A 25,185-nucleotide genomic window follows, 5' to 3' on the forward strand; every position below is an offset into this window, starting at 1 on the left:
CACAGGACAGAGTGACACCCTTAGATGAAGGCATGTCAGAAAGATATGCCTGCAAAACAGAAGAAAACCAGGATCCACTGTTTCAAGAAATGAGAAAAGACATTAAGAAAATGATATAATAGGAATGCTGTAAATCAGAATTAGAAAAACTCAGGAATGGGTTAAACATTTGAAGTAAATGAAAAAGAAATCACTTCAGAAGTGAAGTCTAAACTAGAAGCTACACAAGAGTGATTATACAGCAGATAATATCAGATAAACATAAGTTGCAAAGAATGAAAAAATTAAAAATCAAAAAGAAAAAAAGATGAAAAGAATTCAGTTGAAAATTACAAACAGAAGACAGGAAAAGAAGACTGAACACACTAAGACAGGCCTCAAATAATATAAACTAAATATATATAATAGTAATATAATCATAACTATATATAATACAATTTTGTTTCTTATTCTCAGATAGCTGTGTATATAATGTTGCATAAAATATTGACTAATTATATGATATTCTAAAATTTTGTTGTTCAAGATATCCACAATTCTCACCATGTCAGAGAGGAGGTAAGATTTTAGATAGAAGAGATACATAAAACCCAGTAGCCATAAATTTCAATGGAAAATATCAGTATGAATTAATGAGGTATTTTTATCTTTTAAAAGTATATTGATTTCCTAACTCTGTCCATTCCAAGGCCTAGAGAGACAACACAGTAGCAACACGGAGTGGCCAGAAAGTACTCTTGAAATACAATTTCAAACTAAAAAAAACCGGAGCCCTTGGAAGAAAGCAGTGGTTTAGGATGTGTACAAAATGGGCCTTAAACCTTGTCACCCGAGAAAGCAGGAACAAACTTTGGGATCCAACACAGAGGCCCCCACTGGTCAAAGATGGGAAAACCTCAGCATCAGAAAGGATTTTGACAAAAAATGACAACTAAAAGAAAAAACCTAGCTGGTTACCACTGGAGGATGCTATTTTGAAAACTGGTAAATACATAAAGAGAAGGAATTAAACACTTCTCCTACTTTTCCCATGTGAACCATACCACAGCATAACCAAATAGCAGATAATGGGAAGCCTATGTCCTTACAGAGGCATTCCAGTTAGCAAAGGAAAGAAAATTAGATTACCACCATTTTGCAATTCTTAATGAATTACTGGATCTAGCATCAATAGCTACATATATCACAAAACGAGATAACTGACACGTGTGCCTCCTGAAAACACAACTTTCCACAGCCTGTGCAACAGCCTCGACCCACCCCACAGCCTCTGGACCAACCATCAATTTCCGGGAAATACAGAGGACTGAGCAGCAGGTCAAACTGGACCACAGAGCTGCGATCCTCAAAAGCCAGACTGCGAGAAACCAAATGACCCAGTTTCCCCAATCAATAAATCCCAAATGAAAGCCACAACAAAAAAGATGGATGAGAAATCCACAGATCAAAACAGAAACAAGCAGAATGGAGCCATTATACCAAAGTAAATGATAATGTTTAGGATGCAGGATGCAGGATAGCCTAAGAGGGAGTCACACCAACTCCCATAACTTTGAATGCATGACTCAAACTATGTAGCTTTCAATTTTTTTTATAACGGAGTCACCAGTCAAAATAAAGAGTGAAACTTAATGACTACGTATGCAATCCTAACAATAATTCTTCTGCAGCCTTCTGTAACTTCTGCCATTTCTAAAGTTTAAAAGACACCTCTATGTTCAGACTTACCTGTAAATAAGCAGAACAACTTGACTTAAAATGAATCCAAGGCTTGAGAGTGCAGAATAGGAATATCAGGCTTTACAGCAAAAGATCAGAGTGCCTGTCCTCATCCCACGCTACTTCCTAACTGACCTCAGGAAAGCGCAACAGGCAAGAAAGTTGACGTTAACCAAGAAGCAAAGGCACTGGGTCAGGCAGTTCTCTGCACAGTCCCCCCTGGAGCCAACTGTCCAGCAGGGAAATAGTTACGACTGTGACTGATGTTGGGGAAAAAAGCACAGAACGCTGAGACGTGAGCCACTGCGATGGGAGGAAATATGACACAGCTCTCAGAGGGGACGAGGCAGAGGACACACGGGGAACCCCTCCTGAGCACTTAACCTCCGATTTTCTTCCTTTCTTTTCATCTATCTTTAGATGACACTAATAAAACTAAGACCATTTACTAGGTAAAATAAATTTATTGATATTTAATTAGGAACTATGGACCTCACAACATGAAGGAAAATAAGCCTTGGCATCATTTCAGGCTATACCGATGAAGCAAGGAGAGAAAGGAACACTTACCGACAAGCTGCGATACAAAAGGAGAAGGTGTGTGCAATCCTGTTTAACAACCTTCGCATCTTTTGTCACAGTTTAACTTGCGCACGCACACACGTACACACATAAGTGTTGTGATAATCCAACAGACGTCTGCACCCGGCACTGTGGGGTTAATTCTCTGACTCCCACACAGCAGGTGGTCACAATCTAACAGCAACATTCACTAGGAGAGTCTGACAGCTTCCTAGGGAACATCCCTAGAGCTTCTAGAAGGATGCTACACGTGAGATCTAGAAAGATGCTACACGTGAGAAAAAGGAATAGTCTGAAAAACTGAAATGTTTCAGTCAAGCTTACATGATTTTAATTTTTAAAAACAAATCCAAAGAACAGTATTTTATTTCAGCGGTCTTCTATGAGCAATTTGATATACAAAAACTGTTTTCTTAAAAGTCTCAACCATAAGAAAATACTTTTTATTCTTTGAGATTTCTTTAAATGTTTTTATTATCAACATCACCTCTCTGTAATTTGTATTTAGCTACCACACCTCAAATTATTTAATTAAAACTATAATAATTAAAACAATGTACTATTTATTTTATTCTTACTTTTCATACAGTATTATTTTGTTCCTTCCACTAACCTACAGGAGCTAAGAGTTGAACATGGTCAGCATCAAAGTATTCTGAGGGTGAGTGTAGAGTCAGAGCCACACAGAGCCCGAACCCTTTCTCCATCTTCTGTTCTTTCCCTTGCAGGTAATTTTATGATCTTCTTCACCAGAATACAGGGAAAGGACAAAAATATATGGAATTCAATTTTGTTACTTATTAACAAAAGCCAACAAAAAGTGTTTAAGTGAGCTTTTGTAAATTATCTGTTTCCATTTTTACAAATAGCATTTAAAGAATATGGAGAAATAGGTATAAAGAAATTTTATCTAAATTAACAACAACAACAACAAAAAACCAACCTCCAAACATTTAAAAAGATAAATTTGACTTTTTTTTTTTTTGAGACAGAGTCTCACTCTGCTGCCCGGGCTAGAGTGCCATGGCATCAGCCTAGCTCACAGCAACCTCAAACTCCTGGGCTCAAACAATCCTCCTGCCTCAGCCTCCCGAGTAGCTGGGACTACAGGCATGCGCCGCCGTGTCCGGCTAATTTTTTCTATATATATATTTAGCTGTCCATATAATTTCTTTCTATTTTTAGTAGAGACAGGTCTTGCTCTTGCTCAGGCTGGTCTCAAACTCCTGAGCTCAAACAATCTGCCCACCTCGGCCTCCCAGAGTGCTAGGATAAATTTGGCTTTATTCCTTTAAAAATACCCAGAGAAACAAAATAAAACCAAGTTCTAATTTTAAGACATCCTTATAATTAGTATATAACAAGTAAATAGAAGAGTCATGAATTAGTTTGATTTTTTTTTTTTGTATCCTGAATCTTTGTCTACCAATATAAATAGCATTACAAACTGGGGTGGGGAGGAAATTTCTTTTTAAAAACTGAGTGGTTTGGCCAGGCGCAGTGGCTCATGCCTGTAATCCCAGCACTCTGGGAGGCCGAGGCAGGCAGATTGTTTGAGCTCAGGAGTTCGAGACCAGCCTGAGCAAGAGCGAGACCCGTCTCTACTAAAATAGAAAGAAATCATATGGACAGCTAAAAATATATATAGGAAAATTAGCCGGGCATGGTGGCGCATGCCTGTAGTCCCAGCTACTTGGGAGGCTGAGGCAGAAGGATTGCTTTGAGCCAGGCTGATGCCACGGCACTCTAGCCTGGGCAGCAGAGTGAGACTCTGTCTCAAAAAACAAAAAAACCAAAACCGAGTGGTTTATTTAATAATTTCTAAAATATAGAATGAAATTGTTAAAAATGCTGTCAGTGGGCTATGACCTAATACAATTTTGCTTTGTTTTGTTTTGAGGGTCTTTGAGGGGCTCTGTGGCCCTGGTTAGAGTACAGTGCCATCATCATAGCTCACTGCAGCCTCCAACTCCTGGGCTAAGGTGATATCCTCCTGCCTCAGCCTCCCAAAGTGCTAGTATTACAAGCGTGAGCACACAGCCAAGATGTTATTTACTTACTGCACATACCATGCTTGTCCTGTATTACAATGAGTAATGAACAGTATACTATTTTTAGACAGCTTCACTACATAAAAGCAAATGATTAACTAAAAGCCATTTTAATAAAAGACCTAAATAAAGTTACCAAGAGTTAAAAATTCTGATAACTGCAAAACTATTATAAATAGTACATACTGATATTTTACTTATCTAATATTTATTTTATAAACACAAGTTGCTTGTGTATGTTTCTATGTTTGTTTTTCTAACAACTATATACTCCTGCAAAGAAAGTGACTTCAGTCCTTTGTAATATATGTTGATTAGCATAATAAAGTATTTTTGGACTTTTCCCCCAAGGTCTCACATGAAATTTTACAAGGATTTTTTTGTCTGTTTAAATTTACTTACTTGGTAATACGGTCTATGTTGGCAATTTGCTTCTGGTTCCATATAATCTCAATGGCTGCCCAAAGATGCTGGATAGCTTTTGTATCCGCCTGTCATCTTTTTGTTAAACGTGCCATGAGCTGTTTACTTCTTTAGCTGTAGTAATACATAAAAACATAAGGGAAAAAAAGATTACAAATTGAATTATTATTAACACAAGCGAGTAACATCATCAGTGCCTCTTGACTACTGATCATACCAAGGTAGCAGGTAGCTCTGCCAACTTTCTGCCTCATTCCCTACCATCCGCCTCATCACTTTCTTCATACAAGTTACCATTTGCTTCGTTACTTCATAAAAAGTGAGAGTCTAAAAATGAAAGGGTTAAGGTTTTCCCAAGGAGAACAAATGGCTACCTTATGCCAACATGTTTTTTTAAATAAATTTAAGTTTTATTCTAATGCACAGAAATATTACAAGACAACATTTATCAATATGCATTGTTTGTAATTTGATCAATAGAAAATGGAATTTAAATGCCCTAATTGTTTGTACTTTGTTTTATTATAATCATGGCTTAAAAAACCCAATTGTATATGCATATATTGATAAACGAAAGCATTTCAATAAAATAAAACCATGAACAGAAAATGCAAAAAGTATTAATAGTTACTTCTGGGGTAAGATGGGAAAAGCTGGCAAACAGGATACCAGAGGGCCACAAATTATTAGGAACAATCATATTCTTGAATAGATGTTAGTTTCAGGGGTATTTATTACATTATTAAGAAACAACATTGCTATTTTATTCAAATTTCAGTATTCTGGATTAACAGAAGAAAACAGTCACCCGACCTCCAGATGATTTTCCACCTGTGCCTGGCAAGACTGGGGAAAACCCTGGGGCTACACTCGGGTGTCTGATGACTGAGGGTTTCACAGAAGAGGCCTCTCCTGACTCAGCTTGGAGGGACTCGTCTGTTAGGAACAGCATGAGCCTAGGAAACCTTCACCACGAACCTTGTGTTAGATCATGAGCCCCAGCATTTGGGAACAACTGAAACATATCTCTAAATCTTACAGATCATAATACTGTTTAAATTCTAGGCCTTAAAAATACAGTAAACATTAAAGCTTCTGGGATTCCTAAAATCTCCTTGCCCGGACCTTTTCCGTCCCATAAGGGAAGAGAATGAGCGAGAGAAGCTCATTCTCAGCACTTCACTGTATTCCATGGTTGCAACTGAGCCCTGTGAATCTCCTCTTTCCCCACCTCCACACTTCCTTTCACAGCCCCCTCAGTCCTCCCTTTCCTTGACAAACCCAAGTAAACCCCACAGTTCAACCAACTGTAGATCAAAAATATTTGAGAAAAAAATTGTATCTGTACTGGACATGTACAGACTTTCTTCTCTTGTCATTATTCCCTAAACCATGTAACAACTATTTGCATAACATTTACATTGCATTAGGTATTATAGGTATTATAAGTAATCTAGATATGATTTAAAGTAGATAAGAGGATGTGCATAGGTTATATGCAAATACTACACCATTTTATATCAGGGACTTGAGCATCCATGGATTTTGGTACCTATAGGAGGTCCTGGACTGAATCCCCCACTAAGGAACAAGGGACAAATGTATATGTATGTATACATGCACACACATACATACATATACACATAAACACAAAGATGAGTATACCAGCAGCAATGAGCATGCCAGACATCCAGACTTTGGTTTCTAAATACTATTCTCCTCAAAAGGAACCAGAGAAATGGCTAATTTCAGGGCTCAGGCAGGGAAAGTATTGAATAAGCCTAGAACATCATGTGCCATAAAGTATGGAAATTCCCAAAAGATCATGGAGATATGTCAAAATGACACTGGAGCTAACCAAGGGGCTCCCACTGGCTAAATCTGGGACAATTTGAACATCAAAGAAATGATATAATGAGAGCAATTGTCTATAACCCATTGAATAAAATAGGAACCTAGGAGCCCATACTGATATCAATTAATAAATAAATGGGGGGTGGATACAGAGGCAGGAAAGCTTTCCCTTACAGTACAAGGTCAACTAATAAATGTAGAACGATGATGGAAGGGATGATTACCATTTGGTAACCCTTATAATAATTGTTTTGGTCAAGGAGCAAAACTGGATACTAATATAAATGGGTGAAAGTGTGATCAGGAACAGGATTTTTACATAGTCTCAAAATATCTCCAGACAATATTTATTCATTAACTTTCCATTGCAAAGTCTGGCAGATATCATCTTACCAAATGATAAAAGTAAATGTCATCAGCAATGGGACAAATCAACATCATGTGCCTTCTGATAGGATGCATTGAGAAGAACACAGCATCACTTCTGTGGTATTCCTGCCAAAAATGTATGTCCTGAGTACATTGGTGGTATAGTGGTGAGCACAGCTGCCTTTCAAAATGCATGTCCTAAATCCAGTCATGAGGAAACATCAGGCAAACACATACTGATAGACATTCTGCAAAGTAATTGGCCTGTCCTCTCCAAAATATCAAGGTCATGAAAGGAAGGAGAGACTCAGAACTGTTCAAGATAGAAGGAAACTAATGAGACATGACAGTTAAATGCAACATGTGATCCTATATTGGATCCTGGATCTATAAAAGACTTTTTTTTTTTTTTTTCTTGAGACAGAGTCTCACTTTGTTGCCCGGGCTAGAGTGAGTGCCGTGGCATCAGCCTAGCTCACAGCAACCTCAGACTCCTGGGCTTAAGCGATCCTACTGCCTCAGCCTCCCGAGTAGCTGGGACTACAGGCATGAGCCACCATGCCCGGCTAATTTTTTTGAATATATATTTTTAGTTGGCCAGATAATTTCTTTCTATTTTTAGTAGAGACGGGGTCTCACTCTTGCTCAGGCTGGTCTCGAACTCCTGACCTCGAGCGATCCACCCGCCTCGGCCTCCCAGAGCTAGGATTACAGGCGTGAGCCACCGCGCCCGGCCTATAAAAGACTTTATTGGAGAAAATCAGTAAAATTTGAATGAGGTTTGTGGATTAGAATGTGCTATTATATTAATTTCCTGATTTTGATGGGCATAATGTGATTCATGTAGAAAAGTGTCTCTATTTTTTAGGAAACAGACATTGAAGTATTGAGGGGTCCTGTGACATCATATCTGTGACTTACTGTCAAATGGTTCCAAAAAAAATGACTTGTATCTACAGAGAAAGAGAGAGTGATAAGGCAGATATGGTAAATTTCTAACAACTGGGAAATCAGGCTGAGGGAACACAGGATATCTTTGTACTGTTCTTGAAACTGTTTTGAAGAGTTTAATTATTTCCACTTTAACAGTTTTGAAGTATTTTTAATAACCCTATTGTAACATCCCCTTCAGCAATTTAATTCAAGATCAGTATAAAATAAGAGCATGAAGCTAATAAGAAATAAGTCATGCACAAAGGAAGAGAATTTATAAAGATAAATAGATAAGAGTTACTAAATATATTAAGACCTATGAATCTTGGATGCTATTTTTTAATTACATACTAAATTTTACTGTTAAAGAGCCATGGGGGGCCAGAAAAGTCCTAAGAGGTCTTTTCTTCATATATTTTTATGTTAGGATCAAGAATAAAGTACAATGATCCCAAGAGGATTATGTATCAGAGAGTTCTTCTGGAGTTAACTCATATAAGGTTTTTATTTTATTTCGTCATAAAACAAGTCAAGCAAAAAAAAGCCTAGCTCTCTTTTTCTGCTGTGACAATGGGTCTGGTCGTCATCTGTGGCATACGTATCACACTGTAAACCTGTATCTTGCTCTTGCCCTATAATCCTATCTTTCTCTCCTCAATAAACCTCATTTCCATGCTTGCCTTACAAAAAAAAAAAAAAAAAAAAGCCTAGAGAAAACATCACCAGGACTTAATTTTGGACAGGGAATGAGGGAGAGGCAAGTCTCAAGGACAAAGCTTCCATTTCTGGCTTACACGGGGTACTGAAGTAAGGACTGTGGGATGAAGACTAAGTTTGCAGAAGGCAGTGGTGTGTGCGTGTGTGTGCTGAGTTCAGTTTGGGGCAGACCAAGTTCAGATGCCTTTTAGAAATCCAAGGGAAGATGCCAAGCAGCTATGTGGAGATACAGCTGGGGAGTTCAGGAGAGCACATGATGAAGATCTGTGAGACACCCAAGAATAGTAACCAAAACCATAACTACAGATTTGACTTCCCTAGGATAGAATATGGCAGAAAGAGACCTAGGCCCCAAGAACTAAGAGCAAATCCAGGAGAGCTATCCTATAGAAATCCAGTGAAGATAGGGTTTCAAAAAGTGCAGAGTATCACTGAAAAGTCAAAAAGCAAAAGGAACTGAAAAGTCCACTAGATTTAGTAAACTGTTGGTCACTGGTGACTTTAGCAAGAGTAATATTATTTTGTTGAAATAATATTGTTCCAAATCAGATCAGGGTGGGTGAAGGAGTGAGTGACAGGTGGCGAAACTGAAACAGAAATAGAGCTCTTCCCAGAAGACAGGCTGAACAAAGGGAGGAGGCAGATGAGAAAGGACCTGGAAAGAGATGAGAAGGCATAGGAAGGTCTATGGTTATGCAAATTTTATCCTCATTTTAATTCAAATACGTACGTATGATTTTTCAAAAATCAAACAATCCCAAACCCTGTACCTCTATTGCTGCTAACCTACGGCAATCCCTGCCCTCTATTTTAGTTTTGTTTTTTGGTACTTACCTCTGTATTTATAAGCCCTACCCTTACCTACTGAGGTCCTACCTCAAGTCAATTAATCTCTTCCACATACACCCACCCCCAACAGAAATGCACATACACTATCCTTCCTCTTATCTTCTCAATAAAGTCATACCCGACTTTCTAATTAAACCAGCATTCACTGTTTTTATTTATCATTCATTCATTTATTTATTTATTTATTGACAGAGTCTCGCTTTGTTGCCCGGGCTAGAGTGAGTGCCCTGGCGTCAGCCTAGCTCACAGCAACCTCAAACTCCTGGGCTTAAGCGATCCTACTGCCTCAGCCTCCCGAGCAGCTGGGACTACAGGCATGCACCACCATGCCCAGCTAATTTATATATATATATTTTTAGTTGTCCAGATCATTTATTTCTATTTTTAGTAGAGATGGGGGTCTCGCTCTTGCTCAGGCCGGTCTCGAACTCCTGACCTTGAGTGATCCACCTGCCTCGGCCTCCCAGAGGGCTGGGATTACAGGCATGAGCCACCACGCCCGGCCCAGCATTCACTGTTTTAACTACCAGGACAACGTGCTGACACTCACAACTGCTCTGAACTCTTATCGCATCTCCAGTGCCCCAAGACCCAGTCAAGACATTTCCCCAGACACAGAGCAGGGCAACTGTGGGCTCATCTCCTCTATTTACTTCCTCTCGAGACTGCAGTCTTATACTGTCTATCGCCCAGTGCTGGAAAACAATAGCCTCGTGTATTTTACCCAGTTTCATCATGGATGGTGGGAGTGTAAGTCCATTAGCAGTTGCTCTGCCATGGCCAGAAGTAGAAGTCTAGACTGTTTCCTAGTACCCCTGTTTCTAGAAGGGCATCACCCACTTTCAAGACAGTCTAAATGAGAACTGTTCTCATTTGCCCTTTTCAGAAAACACACCTCAAGGCTTTTGCAGTATAGAAAAAGGTGGCGAGCTGGCTGCAGGTGCTAGGGAAGGACTCTGCGCATGTAACTACTACAGACTGGGAGAAATCACCCCATTCTCAGCCCTTTCACTTCCCCACCCCCAGAGGGACCTGGTGCCTCTAATTCTTGAGATTTCCATGGTTTTGAGGCTCAAACTGGCATGTTCCTTGACCTTCCCTCTCAGGCACTTACCTTTCCTGCTAAATCAAAAGACACTTCCACCACTTTCTTTCCAGTTTCCAAAATGTCATCTTTTCTACACTCTAGTCTATCTCATTCTTTTTGTCTCTATATATGGATTCACACACACACACACACACCAACACTCATTTCAATAGGGTTTCAGGAAAGAATGCACATTCAGTTAATCATGTTTCAACAAAGGATTCATTTCAAATACTAAAGGCTTCAAAATGCTTGAGATCCTATAAAAAGATTCAGTTGAGAGGATGAGGTTGACTATATAAGAGAGAAAAGACACACATAAACTTTTTTTAAAGCCAGAAGATCAAATTCAAGCCAGAGAAAACATAGTTTTTAATAAGAACAAAAAAAGTATATCACATGCAAATTAATAACTTTGGCCATATTTGAAAAAATTTATTAATATTTATAAATCTAAAGAATCCTAAGGAAAATAATTATCTTCTCCTAAATAGAAATTCAGGAATACGCCATAAAATTATTGAAATCAATATAAAAGAATAGTGAAAAGAAAGTATTCAATTTTCTCCTGCTTAATCATAAAGAGTGGGGAACTATAAAGGGCTTCTCTGTTAGCCTCAAGTATTTGATGCATAAAAATGTCCTATGTACCTATACAACCTGCACTGTACCTGCCAGAGCACAGCACAGTTCCCATAAGAGTTAGTTTGTTTTGACACTTTCTTTACATTCTGTGGGACAGAGACCCTACATCATTCAGTATGGGATCCAAGCTTAACATGGAAAAGTCTGAATTTAATAATTCCAAAACACTGTACAACACTGTATCCTGGGGAAGCAAATAAATCCATATAAACAGAAATTTTGGGTGCAGATTGCATAATTCAAATTTTTGCTTTCTTTCTTTTTTTTTGAAACAGAGTCTCACTATGTGGCCTGGGCCAGTGTACAGTGGTGTCATCACAGCCCACTGCAACCTCAGACTACTGGCCTCCAGCGATTCTCCCGCCCCAGCCTCCTGAGTCGCTGGGACTACAGGCGTGTACCACTACACCTGGCTAATTTTTCTATTTTTTGTAGAGACAGGATCTCGCTCTTTCTCAGGATGGTCTTGAACTCCTGGCCTCAAACAATTCTCCCACCTCAGCCTCCCAGAGTGCAAAGATTACAGGTGTGAGCCAAATTTTTGCATTCTGAACATGTCAAAAACACTATCACATACAAAAATGACCTAAAGCAGTTTTGCTGTCTACACATTTCTCCATAAAAATGGAAGTCTACAAAAAATCATAAATTATGGAAGAGATTTGAGTTGTAATAGCTTATCAACAATTTACTACATTAAAAAGATGAGTATATCACGTTAATCTAAAAATTTTAGAACTACATTATGAAACCTAGGCTGTTAGTTTCTCTACTTGCTATAAATTATTTTGGTTTTATCCAAAGTGGGTTATGTGTCCAAACCTAACAAATATTAAGTTACAAACTTCCTCCATTAAAAACTCTAATATTTTACACTTCTAATAGAAAGCAGCCTATAAGTATATAAAGTTAAAATTTCAAAATGTAAAAAATTCTTTATTCACAGGAAGGAAAAACTCTTTCATAAGGAAGAATGTCATTTACAAGCAAAAGGGAGTAATAATTATTAGTGACTATTCATTTCTGCAGGGACAGAAAGAACTAGAAGGAAGTTAAAAGGTGTTTTTTTTTTTACATCTTGTCATGTAAAATTATGATTAAATATAACATAAATATCTCCCTATTCAGCAAAGATAAACAGGTATTCTCATAAAAATATAGCTAAGAGCTGAAAATATTTGCTGTTAGACAACACTACTAATTTTGCATCATTTTGCACTCCACGTTGTTGGGCCAGCGAAGTTTTTTACCAGTGATCTAAATCAATACTGCAATTGGAAGTTTATGGAATTATAAGCATAATACATTGTATTTTTGCGATAACTTTCTGGTTTGTATTGATTAATGATGGTCATTTCTAAAGACTTTTCCTAAAATGTTTTTGAATACTTAAAAAATAACTCTATTACTATCAAAGAAAATTACTCTCAGTTGTCTATAGCAATTCATATCAAAAGCACACCTAATTTTGTTTAATGGACATTAAAGAAAATAGGAAAAGGGCCCAGTTCTATTAAAGTGCGTATTCCCGTTAGTGGGAAGTGTAAAATTTTGCTTATTTCAAAAATTAACCTAGAATCATTCATCCAATGTTTTTGAGCACCTACTATTTGCTAAGCACTGCTCTAGGTACTCAGGATATAGTGGTGAATGATTCAGAAAGGTTCCTATACTTATATGGCTTAGTGTTAATATTTGAGGCTACTGAGGGAACAGACAATAAATGTGAAAACAAAAAGATGATTTCAGATAGTGACAAGTCCTGTGAAAAAAAGAAAAGAAAAGGAAAAAAACAGCAGGCAATGGGAAGGGCCACTTTAGATTGGGTGGTCAAGGTTGCTGTGGTGGTCATCAGTGTTGTTCACTAAATACTTCTAGTTGTCCTAAGCAACAGCAGTATTGCACTTGTAAAGGAAAATCAAAACCTCAGGACCCTCCAACTCCTTATGCCAAAAGGGAAGGTCAAGCCCAGATGCTGAGTCATGCAACGCCCTCTTGCAAATGAACAGCTGTTACTAACACTACTAGCCAGATTGTCACAGAAAGGTAAAAGGCTTCAGGCATCTACATGGACAGTTCCCACAGATCATCCATAAGGACACTGTTTGCTGGCCTCCCATCAATGAGGACATGCAAATTGTAACTTCCAGGTCTGCAGGCTAACTCTAGTTCCTAAAACTAAAGTCCACTTTGATTCCACACTAATAATGTGGATTACAAGTTTATCTTCCCAAGTGCAGAACAGAGACAAGACCATTCTTTCTTCCAGCTACCCAGGGACATCTGCATAACTGATTCTTCCTTTACTCCCTTTTCTCTTCAAACATTTACCTAATCTTGTGTAAAATGAAGATTTCCTGGCACTAACACAAGAATGTCACCATTTGCATCATGGCCCACCCTCTCCCCTTTTTTCTTTCTATATGCCCTCACTCTTTAAATACTGAGTTTCCAAATCCCTCTTCAGATAGCACAGGTGCTTCTGTGGTTTGTCCTTGAACTTTGGCTTCGTAATCCTCCACTGATTGAGATCTTTGCCTGGCCACCTATTTGGGTTGTCACACTTCCCCACAACCCTAAAAAAGTGATTTATGACACTTGGCATTTGAAGATTCATGAATCTTACTCTGATTTGCTACGCTTTTTCTATATACCACGGGCAATGGCAATGCCCCAATGGTGGCTGCTGTCAGCCTCCTACCAGAATGAGGACCATTCAAGGCAGAGCTCCCACTAACCCATGATGGATGGGTAGAATGAGCATGACCCATTTTTTGAACCACTGAGGTTTGAGGTTGCTTGTTTTGGAGCACAACCTAACCAATCCTGCCTATCATAGAAAGTTAGGGGGATCATAAATGAAGTAAAACTTAAATGATGAAAAAGAGCTAGACACACCAAGGGGAAAACACATGCAAAGACATAACTGAGAAAGGACAGTAGAGGGAGTGTGGCGAATAAGGAGAATCAGTATGAAGGAGGTGGAGAACTGTACTCAGATCAGGCCACGCAGGATTGAAGGCAGACTGTGGGCAGCTTGGGCTTCATACCATTTCGATAGGTGAGCAAGGTGGGGATTTTAAGCTGGAGTGGGTGGGATGGGCATCGGGGGGCTTTTAAGGGAAAAGCTACCTAATGAATCATGAACAGGTAAAGTCCCTTTCTACCACCAAATTCCAGTTGCCTGATCTCAGGCGCAGACAAGAGACCAAACAGTACCTTTCTGGAGAAATTAAATGATCCCAGAGAAAGAATTTTCAGACACTGACATTTGAAGGAACCTAAAGAAAAAGCCATCTGACCACCTGACATCCCAACAGTAAAACCCACACAAAGAATGTCCAACTAGCTTCCCAATGTCTCACTCATAAATACAAACAGACAGCCAGGAATCACCAGACATTTGAGACCAGCTTCTCTGCAAAGGAGAGAAAGAGGCCACATGGAGCAAACAGAATACATATAATTGATATCATGGAAAAGTAAGAAATGGAATTGCACGTATAAACCATAAATACGATACTCTAAATAGAAATATTCAAAAAACTTTAAATATGATAAACAAATTCAGTAAAAGGGTTAGAAAATAAAATTGAGGCAATCTTGCACAAAGTAGAAACAAAAGACAAGAAATACACAAATAGGAGATAAGAGAAAAAAACTTTGCGATACAATATCTGACTAACAAGAGTTACAAAATGAAAACGGGAAAAATTATTCAAGAAAAGTACCTGCCAATGAAAAATAGGCATCTGCAAATGGACAAAGACCATGAAATGCCCAGCATATGAATGGAAGGAAGCGCAAAGCACATCCACCTGGAAAGTCAAACACTGGTGGTACGAAGAGGAGGTGAAAGGCTCCGCAGGGTGGGTGACAGGAGAGGTCATAAAACAAACTGGTATCAGATTTCTCAGTAGCAACCTGGAAGCTAGAAAATCATGGAGAATGCCTTTTAAATTAAAAAAAAAAAAAACAGAAGTGGAAGATGAAGATGTGACTCAATTGCCACAATCACAGGATAAAACTTTAACACATGAGAAGTTGCTTCTTATGAATGAGCAAAGAAAGTGATTTCTTGAAATAGAATCTACTCCTGGTGAAGATACAGTGAACATCATTTAAATGACAACAAAGGATTTAATAAATTTAATTGATAAAGCAGTAGCAGGGCTTGAGAAGACAGACTCCAGTTTTTTTTTTTTTTTTTTTTGGAGACAGGGTCTTGCACTCTTTCCTGAGCTAGAGTGTAGCGACATCATCATAGCTCACTGCAACCTCAAACTCCTGGGCTCAAGCCATCCTCCTGCCTTAGCCTGTTAAGTAGCTTAGACTACAGGCACATGCCACCCCACCCAGATAATTTTTCTATTTTTTATAGAGACAGGGTCTTGCTATGTGGCTGAGGCTGGTCTTAAACTCCTGACCTCAAGAGATCCTCCTGCTTCACCCTTTCCTATGACTCAAAATCCAGAAACAAAGCAAGCGAAAGGCTGAAAAATGGGACTACCACCACATACACACAAAAACACAAAAAAACCCCACAAAACCTAAAAACAAACAAGCAAAATTAAAACCTTTTACATGTCCAAAATACACCATAAACAACACAAAAATATGCATGACAAATGGGATAGGTAAAAGTAAAAGAAATTTTTGCAAATTAAATTATGAATTAAGGGTTAGTATCCTCGGTATGTTAAAAAAAAAAAAAAGAAACTTCTAAAATTTCAGAAAAAGCCCCAAAAACCCAATGAAAAAAATGAGCAAAAGATACAAACAGAAAACACAACACAAAAGGTCAAGTTATGGAAAGACAATTTCTCTTAGAGAAGACCAATTTCTAAACTACATCTAATATAGCATTTCTATTTAATACCTATCAGACTAGCAAAACTATAAACAGGGATTCTCATATAGCAGTGGTGGGAACAGAAAATGTCCCAATGTTTATGGAGGGGAATGTGGCAATAACCACCAAAATTACATATGCATTTTCTCTTTGACCCAGCAATCCCACTGGCAAAATCACAAAATGATATACATACACATTCATGTCTTATGGCAGTATTTGTAATAGTAAATCCACAAGGAACTGGTGGAATACAGTGCAAGGCATCTACACAGTGGAATGCAAACAAACTAGAAAAAAGAGATCATATCATGTCAAAAGGCAACCAAAGAAAAAATTTAATGGATAAAATGGGCTACGTCAATATTAAAAACTTTTGTGCTTCAAAGGACACCATCAAGAAAGTGACAGCCACAGAATGGTCAAAAAGACCTGCAAATCCTACATCTGATAAAAGACTTCTACTCAAAACACATAAAAGGTTTTTACAATTCAATATAAAGACAACCCAACTAAAACATGGACAAACGATGTGAACAGACATTTATTCAAAGATCAACAAACAGCCAATAAGCACAAGGATGCTCAACATCATTAGTCATTAGAGAAATGCAAATGAAAATCACAATGAGATGCCATTCCCAACCACCAGGGTAGCTATAGTCAGGAAATCCGGACAATAACAAGTGCTGACAAAGATGAGGAGAAACTGGTATTCTCATACATTGCTGGTAGGAATGTAAAATGGTACAGCTGCTTTCAAAAGCAGTTCAGCAGTTCCTCAAAAAGAAAACAGAGTTGACACGTGACCACAGCAATTCCACTTCTATATATATGCCCAAAAGAACTGAAAATATATGTCCACACAGAAACAGGTACATGTATATTCATAGCATTATTATTCATAATAGCCAAAAAGTGGGAAAAACTCAAATGTCCATCAACTGATGAATGGATAAACAAAATGTGGCCGGGCGCGGTGGCTCACGCCTGTAATCCTAGCTCTGGGAGGCCGAGGCGGGTGGATCGCTCGAGGTCAGGAGTTCGAGACCAGCCTGAGCAAGAGTGAGACCCCGTCTCTACTAAAAATAGAAAGAAATTATCTGGCCAACTAAAAATATATATACAAAAAAATTAGCCGGGCATGGTGGCTCATGCCTGTAGTCCCAGCTACTCGGGAGGCTGAGGCAGTAGGATCGCTTAAGCCCGGAAGTCTGAGGTTGCTGTGAGCTAGGCTGATGCCACGGCACTCACTCTAGCCCGGGCAACAAAGTGACACTCTGTCTCAAAAAAAAAAAAAAAAAAAAAAAAAATGTGTTACATCAGATGGAATATTATTGACACAATGAAACATTATTCGGCCATAAAAAGGAATGAAATAGTGATACATGCTACAACATGGATGAACCTTGAAAACGTTCTAAGTAAAAGAAACCAGACACAAAAGGCCATATATTATATGATTTCACACATATAAAATGTCCAGAATAGACAAATCCAGAGACAAATAGTAGAATAGTGAGTGCCAGGGGCTGGGGTGAGAAGAGAATGGGAGACGACTGATATTGCATCTGGGGTTTCTTTTGGGGGCAGTGAAAATGTTCTAAAATCAGATACTAGTAACAGCTGCAAAACCTTGTAAATATACTAGAAACCACTGAACTGTATATTTAAAGAAAAAAGTCACTGGAGCCAATTTACATGTCACTTTGTTCAAGTGAGGAGTCAGCAGAGGATTATTTTTGTAGCTTCTATTTAAAATTATCAATTTACAAAGAATTTTCAATGATTCCTGATTTTTCCATGTGTCTCCCCTTCCTTTGCGACTTTCCCCCACCCTCTAGGAAAGTTTTCATCATTGTTACTGTTACTATTAACTTTTAAAAGTATCTGTTATGGACATTTTTCAAGCACAAAAGTAGAGAGAATTATATAAGCCTTTTGTGCTACAATAGTTCATTAACATGTGCCATGTATTTTAAATCTAAATTATTTTCCTGAAATTGCCAAGACCCAGGCCACAGCCTGAGGCATGGCTAATCACTCAAACCTGCCAGGATGGTGCTGGGCCAGTCATGTAACACTTTCAGGCTAACTTTGGGTGAATTCTGGCAAACTATTTCCTTCACTCACAATGACATTTCTCACATTTCCCCTTCACTATCTTTGAAGATAGGATGGGCAAGGTAACTAGTGACCATTACATCACCTAAGGAGCAGGATTCCATAAAAAAGGAAGTGAAAGAGTGAAAACAATGCACGTCGTTAGACTGTTTCAGCTTTTGTCCTTTCTCACAATAAAGTGCCATTCTCCTAAGTGATATAATGTCTAGTTAAAGGGTAAGGCTTGATAAAGTATAAAATCCATCCCCATATACACTAAAACATACCCAGAATGTAGAGTACAAATATTTAAAATGTAAGGTAACTGAATATATTTAGTTATACTTTACTAGTGTGTTGCTCTTCCAAATGTAAACTATATTTTTAAAATAATAACCAGTTTACTGCCTTGAAGCAGTTCTCAGGCCACAGTGCAGGGACAGAGAATCCAAAAGGAGTCTGAGGACTGAGTTGCAGAGACAGAGACCAGAGACTGAAGTGGCCAATTTTCAGTTTAGCCTTTTTTCAGAGAATTCAGATTTTTCAAAGCCAATTATTTTCTATGATTAATACTTCAGATTCTTTTGCTTTCCTATTATTTACAATATTTAGGATAATTCTATGAAATGGTACCTACTTAAGAATACTGACTCACAATAGTATAGCCACCTAACATTTTCTACTCTGTTCAAGATCAAATTTTATAAAAATATTCTCTTTAAAATGTAATTCTAACAGCAGCAATTAAGAATATAATTCTTGACTGTATCTGATAATCTGAGACTGAGAAAATGATGTGTATTTAGAAAATTTGACTGAACACACTTTAAAAACACAGAACTTTGTGTGTTATCCCCGAGGCAAACTGAGAAGACAGAACACTAACACCACTGGGAATCCAGCCACCTGGGGAAGGGCCATGTCATGCAGTGGGAGAAGCAAATAAAGAACATGGACCAGACTCTGCTGAACACCCTGTCAACAGTGCCAGCCCAGGGAGGCTTCCCTGTCACTTCCCAGATGTCCCTCCTCCTTTAAAACCCATCTGCCATGCACCTTGACTTTGTGAAACTGGTGGAGAATTATGAACCTATATTAAAGAGGAATTAAAGAAACCTGTGGAAATTATCACAACTGTCTAGGTCCTAGGATCACTATGAAGCCTCAAAATGCTTGTATGAGAAATACAGTTAGTGAGGAGTGAACACAGATATTGTCCAGTAGTGGCTGAAGCCACAGTAAGTCTTGCAGCTCAAGGACTTCTTCCCAGGGCAAAGGAAGTAAGTAATCTTCTAGAGCTCAGCTGAAAGACTTTGAGTCTCCTCCTCTGGATGGCCATACCCACTGAACCACCTGTAGGTGGAAATGCCACCCCCAATCTGAAGGGACAGGAAGAATCATCTGAAACCCAGACAAACGCCAGGGAAAAGAGGGGGCTAGCCAGAGAGCAGGGCAGAGCCTGGAAAACTTTCTGAGGTTGTCTCATCATGGACTGCAGATGTGACCCCAAGACGGCTGGTCTGACTGCCCTAGGGAAAGGCTTTCAAGCTTTTCTGATTTTCGTACAGGATTATGAGGAATCCAGAGCACTGAGGGCAGAAGGGGCAGGAACACCACACTGCTGCTTTTCAGTCCAATTACTGGAATGCCCAGACATTCAAACTGGATGTCAGCCTATCTCCTGAATATTACCTACCTCAAGATATGGTACGTATTTACCTGTGATTATAGCTATATCTGAGCCCATCAAGGAACATCAGTCAATGATACTTTTGCTATCCATCTTACCTAGCAACACAGTAGCATTTCCGAGGAACCTGAAAAGACTTAAGGCTTTCTTCCAGGATGCACTTATTTTTCAGGTTGTGTTTTTTCCCCCCAGGTTGTTTGATTATCATCTTTTTTTCCCTAGGAAACTTAATTGATCTGATTCTTGAAAGAGAATTTCTGAGATTTAGAGCTAAAGGTCCCAGGGTACACCATTTTCTATAATCTATTCCAAAAAGAAATATTTAAAAAGAAAGCATGAATACCACTTAGAAAAATAAAAAATTTGAAATGTAAACGTTTAAAAAAGTGTAACTTTTAAAACTTAGAGCTTAGATCCATCCCCAGAGATTCTGGTTTAATGTTTTTATAAAACAAAATTTAAAAAGCAATTTAGATGCTTACTCATGATTGAGAACCAGCATGCTAAATATTGTTTCTTCCTAATGTGACTTGTGTAGCACTGTCACCTAAAATCCCAAAGAATTCATTTAAAACAATATGGTACAAATACTACTGTAACTAAGGCTTACAATAGTACATTTTTAATCAGCATTTGTCTAAAAATGCAGATGAACCGAGAGAAAGTCCAACTTTATGTTAGAGTGCTGGTCGTTTGGCTTTTAAGTCACTTGAAAGTAACTGGGACTGGCCGGGCGTGGTGGCTCACACCTGTAATCCTAGGCCTCTGGGAGGCCGAGGAGGGTGGATTGTTCAAGGTCAGGAGTTCGAGACCAGCCTGAGTGAGACCTCGTCTCTACTAAAAATAGAAATAAAAATTATCTGGACAACTAAAAATATATATAGAAAAATAATTAGCCTGGCATGGTGGCACATGCCTGTAGTCCCAGCTACTCAGGAGGCTGAGGCAGTAGGATCGCTTAAGCCCAGGAGTTTGAGGTTGCTGTGAGCTAGGCTGATGCCAGGGCACTCACTCTAGCCTGGGCAACAAAGTGAGACTCTGTCTCAAAAAAAAAAAAAAAAAACAAACAAAAAAAACAAAGTAACTAGGACTAAAACTAATTTTATTTGAATAGTCCTTAAAAAAAATAAAATTTAACTTTCAAATGATTGAAATGGCAGTTTCTTGCCTGAAACAAACCAACATGAATATTAATCACAAGTAAGAGGCTTCTTAAGATTGTGTAGAACATATATGTGAAGAGTGGTAAATAAGTAGGTATTTCAAAAGAAACATTTCAGGTATGTTGATATTAAGTGATATTAAACTTGGTATTTCCAAACACATAAGAGAAATGATAAATTATAAGTACAGTAGAAAAAAATTACTTTAGACTTTATATTGTCTATAATTTAAAAAGACAACATCTCTAATGGTAAATACACCTCCTTCCAAAACCTATTAAATTTGCCATCAATGGAAACCCCAAATAAATTATTCTTATTTTTTGACTGGAAAGTTAAAACAGGCATATTTTATATTAATTGGGGAAGTGCCCCATGTCAAAATTCATTTGAAAATTAAGGACTTGCTCTCTCAAACAGCATTTTTCAGATGCACTTTTGAGATACAAAAAACAAACAATAAGCAAGTAAATCAAGAATCTACAAAAAGAGAAAAGTAAAAAATTCATAATAGCTTTCAAGTTCAGAGAGCTTCTCTATACTTAGCCTTTGTTAAAAAATTTCTTTTTAAAAATCTTTCCATAGCTATCAAATATGAGAAAATCATTTAATAACCCACTGGAACATTGCTATTGATGGCTGTCAGGATGCTCTGGATCTGTGGATGCTATAACTCACTTGGTCTGTTACTCTCTTCACCACATGCTTCTCATGAAAGGGTATTTTATTTTAGATGACAGTGCACACCTAATGGAATTCTGAAGCCTTAGCATTTACCGCAGCTTTCAAGAAATTAGCTATTTCAATCTAAATTGAACTTATCCAGTAGAAGGCATGTTAAAAGACTCCTCAAGACAATGACTTCCCCTTTGAAGACAAGAATGCTTTAATGTTGGAGTTAATTCCAAGTGTTTTCAAACATTTTTCTCCATTACATAAGTATTAAAATAAAGATCATAGGTCTCCCCACCTCCACTGCTCCTGCCTCAAGTTATCTTTATAACATGAGCTACCATAGTGACAGCAAGAAAATGAGCCAATTACCCACACTTGTTCTTAGATTGCCAGCTATCATCACCAGTGAAACTGGAATTAACCAGAATTTTATGTGAGGAATGTTTTGATTATCAGGAGTTTCCTAATATCCCTGCCTTTCCACCTTCTGCTTCTGTAGGTAGAATGAGCATAGTTTTTACATTTTGTTAATATTACATACTTTTGCAGACTTATAAAGATACATTGGGAAGATGAAGGCATATCAGTACAAAGACCCAAGAGGTTGATGGGTTTTAGGGAGACAGAGTAGCATAACATACTACAGGTTTGGTAGTCATCATACACATGGATTTAAACCAATTTGATTATCTCTGTGTGAACTTGGGTGCCAGCAATTTAACTGTGTGTCTTCCCTTATTGTAAAATCGTTGTAACAACATTCCCTTCATGATGCTGTTGTGAAGACTAAATGGAAAATATACATTGCCTAGTATGGAAGATGCTCAATGATGGACATCTTTAAAAAAAGACCGTAGTGCCACAGGCACTGTTTGTGATAAAACTTAGCTTGCTAGAAACTGCTTGCAAAGTGGACTTGCAAAGTGATCTAATGTGCATGGTCAAATTAAAATGTATATAAGTCAGATTCTCTTGCTATAAACCATCGTATCTAACTGAATTTTTTTAAATAGTATTTTTAATTCCACTTATGAGAATGTGACAAACTCTCAACAGAAATCCATTGAAAAATATTTGTATATCTTGCTTTTATGTCCATATGATAAATGCTTAAACTAAGAAAGAAGATCCTACATTCTTTGAATTATATTTTAAATTTATTTAACATACAAGCTGACCAAACTGGAAAAAAAAGCACTAAAACTTTTAAATGGGTCTATGTTTCACTTAAATGCTCAGATAATATCTGGAGAACATATGTTTGATATTTAATACAGGTCTACTTTTTAACAGAGTACTGTAAAAAATTAACATAAGAAAGTTGCTTTTAGGCTTGGAGTGGTGGCTCATGCCTGTAATCCTAGCACTCTGGGAGGCTGAGATAGATGGACTACTAGAGGTCAGGAGTTCGAGACCACCCTGAGCAAGAGCGAGACCCCGGATCTACTAAAAATAGAAAGAAATGATCTGGATAACTAAAAATATATAGAAAAAATTAGCTGGGCATGGTGGCACATGCTTGTAGCCCCACCTCCTTGGGAGGCTAAAGCAGTAGGTTTGCTTGAGCCCAGGAGTTTGAGGTTGCTGTGAGCCAGGCTGATGCCAGAACACTGTAGCCAGGGCAACAGAGTGACACTCTGTCTCAAAAAAAAAAAAAAAAAAAAAAAAAAAAAGAAAGAAAGAAAGTTGCTTTTAAAAACCCACAGGTGGGCCGGGCACGGTGGCTCACGCCTGTAATCCTAGCCCTCTTGGAGGCCGAGGCGGGTGGATCGCTCAAGGTCAGGAGTTCGAGACCAGCCTGAGCAAGAGTGAGACCTCCGTCTCTACTAAAAATTGAAAGAAATTATCTGGCCAACTAAAAAAATATATATAAAAATTTAGCCGGGCATGGTGGCGCATGCCTGTAGTCCCAGCTGCTCGGGAGGCTGAGGCAGTAGGATCGCTTAAGCCCAGGAGTTTGAGGTTGCTGTGAGCTAGGCTGACGTCAGGGCACTCACTCTAGCCCGGGCAACAGAGTGAGACTCTGTCTCAAAAAAAAAAAAAAACCCGCAGGTGGTTAATACGGTAAAATCTCAAAGTTACAAATTAGAATAAATTTTAAGTCATCAGTGGTAACACCTCACAAATAATCTTAACTCAAATACAATGTATCTTACTTCAGATTCTGTTCCACAGTACCCTGCACTTACTCTCTTTTGTTACACTTTATTGTGCTTCCTTCAGTAATTGTGTTACTCTGAACTATAAACTCTGCAATGGCAAGAACTCTCTTATCTTGTTCACCTCAGCACCTAGCAAGTGTATGGCACATAGCAGAGTTCCAATAAATAACAATGTATTAATAAATGAAGTTAAGACATTAAAATTGCATATATTCTACTTGTACAAAAATGCAATTTTTAATGTGATTTTATGAAAGATTTAATTATGAAGCAACTTGAACTATAAAAGCATTTATTTAAAATAAAACTAGCTTACCTACTATACTTATTATTCAGTTTAAAAAATAAAACTTTGTGTACAAGTTTTCAGCAACACATTTTCCAACTAATGTATAAGATAATGTGATCTGGAAATATATCACTCTCATCTCTGAAGAACACATAGATAAGAGTCTATATGACTCCTTTAAAACTCTGATGCAACAGTATTCTATTACCCTCATCATTTCTCTTTTTAATTTTACATAAAGACAAACTTTTAGCCATTTATGGAGCAAACACTCTGGACAATTGCTGATGTTACCAACTTTAAGTGCAATCTGCCACATACCCAGTGCAAACGTAACTTTCCAATGTCTTAATAGTGTGAATAAATTACTTCAGTGTTTGCACATAAGGGTATTTCTACTGCTATCTGATCAAACACATTTAAAAGATCTTACCCTGCACCTTAATTGTGAAAATACATTCCAAGATGCTAAATTTCCCCTAAAAGAAACCTGTGTTAAAAATCAGAATACTACTCTGAAATAGAAAATATACAAAAAACAAAGATTAACTAAATATCTAAATAATTTGTTGAATTGAGTTAAATATCTAATTTGCTAAATTTCCCTCCTAAAATATGTAATGGATTATACAAGTACTAAAAAAAATTCCAAATAATTTTTATTTTATAGACTATTTCTTTCCATTTGTAACTAATTTTGATATTAAAGCTTATATAGCATTTTCACAATACAAACTAAATAACTTTTTATGAATTTCCTACAGAAAAAACATAACAGCAGGTACCTACACACACATAAGCTCTTTCTTTAAAGCAATAATTCATTTCTGTATGTTTTAAAAATTAAAGTTAAGCCGTGATTACTCAAAAAGACTATTTTATTGAGTATTTAGATTTAGAGTCTTATGTCCCTCCCATTATCTTCATTTCTATCATTTACCTCTTATTCCAGGGATTCTCAAACTTTCATGTGACATGGATCACATTCTCTCTCAAAACATCTGATTCACCCACTTCTCTTC

At 37.8% G+C, this 25,185-nt stretch overlaps 1 long non-coding RNA gene across 1 annotated transcript in view; it reads right to left on the reverse strand.

The window, feature by feature from the left end:
* LOC123622817 overlaps positions 1 to 25,185 on the reverse strand; it is a 33,042-nt gene that overhangs the window by 2,443 nt on the left and 5,414 nt on the right. Inside the window, exon 2 of the long non-coding RNA XR_006729636.1 lies at positions 4,755 to 4,889. This is a non-coding gene — a long non-coding RNA (uncharacterized LOC123622817). The remainder of the gene's footprint in view (positions 1 to 4,754; positions 4,890 to 25,185) is intronic.

This window comes from Lemur catta, chromosome 17 (genome assembly GCF_020740605.2).
Source record: "Lemur catta isolate mLemCat1 chromosome 17, mLemCat1.pri, whole genome shotgun sequence".
Lineage (NCBI taxonomy): Eukaryota > Metazoa > Chordata > Mammalia > Primates > Lemuridae > Lemur > Lemur catta.